General features: G+C 47.1%; 1 long non-coding RNA gene across 1 annotated transcript in view; it reads left to right on the forward strand.

Moving 5' to 3' along the window:
• The first annotated feature begins 1925 nt into the window (after window positions 1–1925).
• Window positions 1926–7504, forward strand: part of LOC309332551 — a 385008-nt gene continuing 379429 nt past the window's right edge. The window contains exon 1 of the long non-coding RNA XR_014152167.1: window positions 1926–2234. This is a non-coding gene — a long non-coding RNA (uncharacterized lncRNA). The remainder of the gene's footprint in view (window positions 2235–7504) is intronic.

Below are 7504 nucleotides of genomic sequence, written 5' to 3' on the forward strand. Positions count from 1 at the left end.
TAAGTGTGCATGAGATTGCAGTCTAAAGCGTAGTGACCACCTCACTGCACAGACTTTTAGAAGACATCTGAAGGCAGCCCTGTTTAGGGAAGCTTTTAATGTTTGATGCATTACTGTATTTTAATATTTTGTTGGAAGCTGCCCAGAATGGCTGGGGAAGCCCAGCCAGATGGGTGGGGTATAAATAAATTATCATCATCATCATCATCATCATCATCACTATTACCTGAAGGTTTCTATAGTCTTCTTGATCTTTCTGCTGCCTTTCCTTTAGTTATGCTTAAGATGCTTTCAGTTCCATAGTTGCTTCCCTGCTCCCCCCCCCCCCAAATATTTTATTCAAGTTGGCACCCTTGGTCCCAATCCTAGGTATGCTTACTTTGAAGTAAATCTCAGTTAGACCAATGTGATTTGCTTCCCAGGCTTGGAGCAGGAAAGTGTTTCAATTTCTGCAATTCTGTGCGCATACGCATAGGATGTCGGGCATGGCGCTACAAACGAATACAACCCTAATGAGCATTCAGTGGGTTCTTGGAAGAAAAGGGGCGCAGGAAAGGGACCTAGCAGGAACGTTTTATCAGCCGATCCTACGTAGAGCTATTCTGAAGGAATCGCGGATATTAAATCGGATCGGGCAAAAGGATCCGTCTATTTCTAGCAGTCCCCTGTGCTCAGAAATAAAACGGTGCACGAGCTTCAGTTCCATTCATGAATTCGTCTTCTCCTAGTGCCTCAAGGAGAAAAGCGAATCTCCTGCGGGGAAGAAAAAGTGCAGGAGCCCTTAGCTTCCTCTCCTTCAGGCATCCAGATCCTCTGCTGCGCTGCTGCGTAGGATCAGGCTGCCCAGACCACTGGAAACGCCACCTTTCCCAAACCGCCTGGGTGGTCCTTTCCCCTCCGCCAGCTGAGCGTCCCACCTGCTCCCGCCAACCTCCGAATAGGAGCGTCTCCGCAAAAGCGTCCACCAAGACGCCAGCGCGCATCCATGGCGGGCGCGTTCCTGCTGGCTGGGAAAGCGCTGCCTGCGTCCTCTTTCCCTGCTGTAGCTAATCAGGTCACGCTGGGGAGAAGGAGGAGGAACCGCGGCCGGGGGGGAGGGGGAAAGGGGGGGATCTTTGCGCGCTTACTCGGAGAAATGCGGCACTCCCTGGAGCTCCCAGCCCAACTGCAAGGGCAGACGCGGCAGCTACTCCTTCCTTTCCTGGGAGCAGCGCGTAGCGCGGAAGGCAAAGAGTTAAGCCGCTCGCCTCGGCTGTAGCCGTTTGCGAAGATCGCAGCGTCGGAACAGCTGGTCGTGAGAAAGGGGACGCGAAGGACCTTGGCTGGCTTGCTACACGGCTCTAGGGCGCCGGAGAGTCGTTGGGTTTTGGGGGGGAGGTGCGTGCAGTTTTATTTTGCATTTCCCACTGTCCCCCCCATCCCTCTCTCTGCGGAACTTCAGCGACCCGTGTTCGAGCCCTGGAAGGAACCGGTGTGTGTGTGTTTTGTGTGTGTTTTGTTCTTTTTTGCACACGCGCAAGCACCCGCCCGCCCATCCTCACCTAGACCTGGGCTTGCTCGCTTGCTCGCTAGATGCTGCCACTACCGCCGCTGTTTCCTTCTCCACCTGAAAGTTTCCACCGTGGAAGGCAGCCGCGTTGCAAGCGGAGCGCGCTGCGAAAGCCTCGCGGGGAAGAAGCCATCTCCTTGGAGCCGTTGAGAATCTGGACTTGAGAATCCGGTCCCTGCATACAGACAAACAAACGACCCCCCCCCCCCGAAGAAAAAAAAGGCAATTCGGAGTAAAAAGCCTTTCCTCTTCTTTTTAAAGGGTTGCCAATTAACGAGCAAAAAAAGGAGGTAGCAGCAACTGATTGGGGAACCTCCCCCGTCCTCCCCCCACGTTTCTTTCTTTCTTTTCTTTTCTTTTTTTTTTTTTTTTTTTTTTGGTCGCCTTCATCTCGGGGATCTTTATTGTGGAAAACCTGCCAACAGATAGATAGACGTGTACGCAAGCCAACTTGGAGAAGCGGCGAGGCTTCCCTGCCCACCCTCTCGCCGCCGTCGTTGCCTGTGGCGTGGCAATGTGAGTGAGGATTGCGCCGCCGCTTTCGCCCTATTTCTTCCTTCCCGTCGGCGAGAGAAACCGTGGAATTAGAAGCCCGGCACGGATCGCGCGTGTGCGCGCGTGGTTGTGGAGAGAGACCAGCTTGGTTGTGTTAAAGGACGCCGAGGAGAATTCAGACGGCACCCGGGTAAGAGGATCTCTCCGTTTTCGCTCACCCCATTATATCCTTAATGCCCTCCCCCCAAAAAATACATATGTTCTAGATTCCACTCCACCCTTTCTCAGTAAAAAGTGCAGTCTAGTTACCAAACGATCTTTGCAGCTGCGCCGGCGTTCTCTCTCTTTCTCTTTCTCTCTCGCTCTCGCCAATCCGAGGGAAAGTTATTGTCCATATAAATCGGATGGGAGATTGCAGATAGGAAGGTGGGTGAATGGGGTGGGGGAAATCCTCCATCTGTACTTTGCAATGTTTAATCTCACAGCTATGGAGGCTTGTCATATCCCCCCCCCCCTTGGCTCTATCCGTATGTGCGGCGCGCAAGGATGGGCGGTCAGCATCCTAGTCTTCTTAGTCCTAAGGAACCCAACGCGTGTGGGTTCTTCTCTCTGTGGGAGAAAGGAGAGGCATAGAATTTGCCCGATAGTCCAGTCGAGCTTTTCAGTTACAAAGCAGATAGTTGTCTGAGGGATTTTAACTCCGGTGGTAAGAGACTCGTGTTCATCAGAAGGGGCGCCTCCGTTTTCGTCCACTAGAGGTTCCCCGGGAGCGTGAGATGGAGAAGGTTGAAGAGGAGGGGAAAAAGCGAGCGAAAGAGAGAATTAGGATCCTGGAGAATAGGGTTGGTGGTGTCACAGCAGCACCTGAGGGAGAGCGGGATTTGGGGTGGGTGGGGGTCTCTGCTTTTCCTTTTCCTACCCCACTCTCTCCTGAAACTTTACCTTGCCTCTTAAGTTTATCCCTTCCGGAAATGCTCTTCTGCGTGCTGCCAATTGCTCACACCCCTCTTCTCTCTGCGGGAGGGCGGGAAAAAATCTAGCCTAGATGTTTCTCTCGGCATAGGGCTCGTTAATATTTCAGAAATACATTTCTGAACCTTCCTTAGCCCCCTTGCCTACATTGCTGTTTCTTAATTTTCCCACAGGAAAGAGCTTTTTTGGTGACCCATTTTTCAGTGGCGTTAAAGGGAGGAAAAGCCAGCATGGATGGAAGGAGAATGGGTTTGGGGTTTTTGTTGTTGTTGCTTTGTTAGTTTGTTTGCCTTACTCTTGGCTTTTCCTCCTGCGAGGGCAGGGTAGGCTGTGGTTTTGTTTCCCACATTTCCTATTTAACAAGCACCAGAATTCAGGGATCTTGGATCTTCTCATTCCAGACCCTTCATATCATTTCCACACACCACCGTCAGAGTCTTAATAAATTTGTATGCCACCCTTCACCCGGAGATCACAGGGCAGTTCACCACATAAACACACAAAATGCAATATTCAAAAGTTTAAAACAAAGGCAAACCAACAACCTCCCTCCCACAAATACTATTTTTTTGTATTTTATTTTATTTTGAAGCTTACATAACTCACACCCACTCTCTCTCACACACAAGATCTCACTAAACCTTTCCCTTCCTCTTCTATGGTCTTCTCCATTCATTTTCAGAAATGATTCAATTCTCGGCTCCTCCTGTAGTCCAGTTTGGTCAGAGCTGGAGTCCTCTTTCCTGAGTGTGATCTTCAAAAGACAGAGAGCTTGGTCAGGATTCAGTGTGTTGTGTGCTGCACCACTAGTGAGCACCCATGGGTGAGTGAGGGTGAGGATTGGGAAGATTCTGAAAGAAGCAAAAACCTGCAGCAACCTAAAAGATGTTGCCATATTGTCACTACCTTCAGAGTTTCTTCTGGCACTCTGCCATGAGGCTTCAGGATACAACTGGCATAGTTGGTACTGAAAAGGTGCCATGTGGAGGGAGATGTAGGCCCCTCAAACAACAACAAATAATGATATTATTTGTACCCCACCCATCTGACTGGGTTGCCCCAGCCACTCTAGACAGTTTCCAACATATATAAAAACATAACAAAACATTTAAAAGCTTCCCTATACTACTATACTATAGATTACTAACTAATATAACCTTGCCTGGGATTTGGGGTGTGTCTCCATGCCATAGAATCACAGCAACTTAACAAATAGTGAAGGCTCTGGAAAAGCCAGGAATCTCCTCTTGGATGACCACCAAGCAGAGACAGAAGAAAAATTGTCTTCCTCTAGGTGGCTCTGGTTTCTGATGTCTAGGCTGTGAGGGGAGACATGGTCAGCTGAAATGGTTTGACTGATAAGGCTCACAAGGGACACAGTGTTCTGCTTTCAGCTGTCCCCTATCATATTATGGTCAGGGTATGTGTATTTAGCAGGTGATTTGAGTTGGGAGAAAGAAAACCCATTCCTGTTTATTTGTGTGTGCTAGAAAAAATATTAATGGTTCTTCACTCTCTCCATCCAGGCCAGATATTTGCTTTACAGTTTGAATAGAAATGCTTAGGTTGCAGGTTGTGAGGGTGGGTGTAAGGTGCTGATAGGAGCTTAAAAGGAGGAGGAAACCATTAATGTAGCATTGATGGGCAGAATTACTATTGCAGGTGGTGTAAGCCTTCACAGTATCTTCGATGCGAGGAAGATCCATTGCATGCAAAGGCTGTGATGCTCACTGCATTATTTTGAAAGATCATTAATTGTCTCATACATGAGAGGGGCTGACATGCTATGTAGAAACTGTCTTGTTTCTAAAGCGAAGGTTTTAATTGCTGCCAAGTTCATGTCACGAAGCATATCTTTGCAATATGCAGTAATAGGAGGTGTCTAGCAAATACAGAAGTGTTCACATTGATGTTGCTTGTGATGACAAAAATCTATAGCCACTGGTTTTTGTGAGCCTGTGTAGCTTTTCCCATTATGGAAAAGTTTGAAATTTCTTCAGTACTTGTGAGATATTGTTTCATGTCCTTTGTAATAATTGTGTTCTCAATATGGTTTTAATGCTGGTTGCAGCCTTCAGATCAAAGGCTTACTAACAGCATTTGTCTATTCAGCTTTCCTGTTCTTTATTTTGGAGCTGTTTGAACTGTTGTCATTTTGGAGTAACATTTTTTTAAAAAAAGAAATTATGAAGCCTTGCTGACTAAGTTTCTCCCTAATTTAGCTGAAAACTTGAGTGGTTTGCCAAGAAATGAGAGGCATGTTAAAATATACGGTTTTGATGTTGAAAAGAGCTGCCTTCATATTAGCTCAAAACACAGCAAGAATGCCTTAAGTGTGAAATTAATCACCTGGGGGCTGTACTTTAGAGAAAGAAAGCATGACCTGCAAAAAGAAGAATGAATAAAGATTATTATTGTGGTCTTGTGTGGATTTTTTAGGGGCTGGAGAGAACGGCCGCATGAAATATACCTCAAAGCACTTGTGAGTCATGTGCTGTGTAGTGCACAATCTCACATCAATGGGAATTGGGCAGTAGTCTGCAAGCACATGGGAAGCTACAGGATGAAAGAAGTATGCAACATTTAGATTGCAGGACAGAGTAAATGTATAGCCCAGTGCTGTGCATGCCAACCCAGAAGCAAATCCCACTGTGTTCAATTATGCTTACTCCCAGATAAATGTGCACACAGCCTCCAAGAGCAGACCATCTATAAAGCTTATTCTGTGTCACTTGTCTTCGCTATCAAAATGCCACCGCTCTGCTAGAGGCAACTCCCATTCCAGGGAGCATATCCATGAAAAGGTTTTTTGCTGCAACAGAGAATGTAGGGAATGCCTGTTCATTTTCCAGTATTGTGACCTGGCTACTAAATATAACGTTCTATTTAAAATGCCTTCACATTTACCATTTTTTAAAAAAAGAAAAAAAGGAAACATCTAACCTACACTCCAGTGTTATACCTATAATACACAAATTAAATGTGACTGCATCACATCTCTGAAATTTCTGTTCGCAAACTGAATTACTGAATGTAAAAGGTGTGGCTAAATAAAGGGTATTACCATTCCCTGTGATTGGTTCTTTAGGTACAATGGCAATAGCTCTCTGCAAATATTTTGTTTCTAGATATTCTGTGAAAGGGCTCTAGGTGGAAATGTTTTCCTGTGTAGTAAGAGCTGAGGAACAGACAAAGTGGTAGAGATGGTTGTCTGTGGCGGATGAGCTACCTCTGAGCCCTGTAATCTGTTTAATGAGTGGTGACAAATTAAGCTCTATATTCTGGGGCAGTATTGATATAGTTGTGACCGTGAAGGTGGCACTTTGCTGCCTGCAGTGGATAAGAGGCCCTCCCTCTTCCAGGTATAGACCAGGCTGGCAATAGAATCTTATAGAATCATACCGTTGGAAAGGACCCCAAGGGTCATCTAGGACCCACGTACCTACAGGACCACCTCTCCTGGCATGCCCTGCAGAGGACCTTAAGGCCCACAAATGACAACATTTTGGAGGTCCCAAGTTGCAAGTTGGTTAGATTGGTCTCAACTAGGGCCAGGGCCTTTTCAGTACTGGCCCCGACTTGGTGGAACACTCTGTCACAAGAGACTAGGGCCCTGTGGGACTTGAAATCTTTCTGCAGGGCCTTTGGTTTGGACTCAGTCTGATCCTTATGTTTCCCTCCCTTATGGTTTTGATCTATGGGCTACTTTTAAAATGAGGCTGCATTTTAAATTGCATTTTAACCTGTATTTTAAATTGGTTTTCCCCCCGCTATTATGTTTTTACTGTAATTTTACTGGTGTTAGCCGCCCTGAGCCTGGGGAGGGTGGGGTATAAATAAAATTTATTATTATTAGTTCAACCCCTAATGCAAGGTAGAAATCTCAGCTAAAGCATCCACGACAGATGGCCACCCAACCTCTGCTTAAAAACCTCCAAGGGAGGAGAGCCCACCACCTCCCAAGGGGGAGACCATTCCACTGTTAAGCAGCTCTTACTTGGATGCTGCCAAATGGAGAGCCTCCTTCACTGTGTCTGTGGGAAGCAGGCTAACTTAGCAGGATCAGGGCAGGAGAAGTAGCTTGCACAGCTTTGATATCCAGTGCTGCTTCACTTCCTCTTCCGCCCCAGTTTATGTTGCCTGAGGTGGCAGTTTCAGTCTCTCCAATGGTAGGGCTGGCCCTGTGTGGTCTTGAAGGTTGTCAGTTGGTCTCTTTACCATCATAAAGGTAAAGGGGTAAAGGGACCCCTGACCATTAGGTCCAGTCATGGCTGACTCTGGAGTTGCAGCGCTCATCTCGCTTTATCGGCGAGGGAGCTGGCATACAGCTTCTGGGTCATGTGGCCAGCATGATTAAGCCACTTCTGGCGAACCAGAGCAGCGCACGGAAACACCATTTACCTTCCCACCAGAGTGGTACCTATTTATCTACTTGCACTTTGACGTGCTTTTGAACTGCTAGGTTGACAGGAGCAGGGACCGAGCAAC

The sequence above is a fragment of the Podarcis erhardii genome (genome assembly GCF_964252035.2).
Source record: "Podarcis erhardii genome assembly, chromosome: 17".
Lineage (NCBI taxonomy): Eukaryota > Metazoa > Chordata > Lepidosauria > Squamata > Lacertidae > Podarcis > Podarcis erhardii.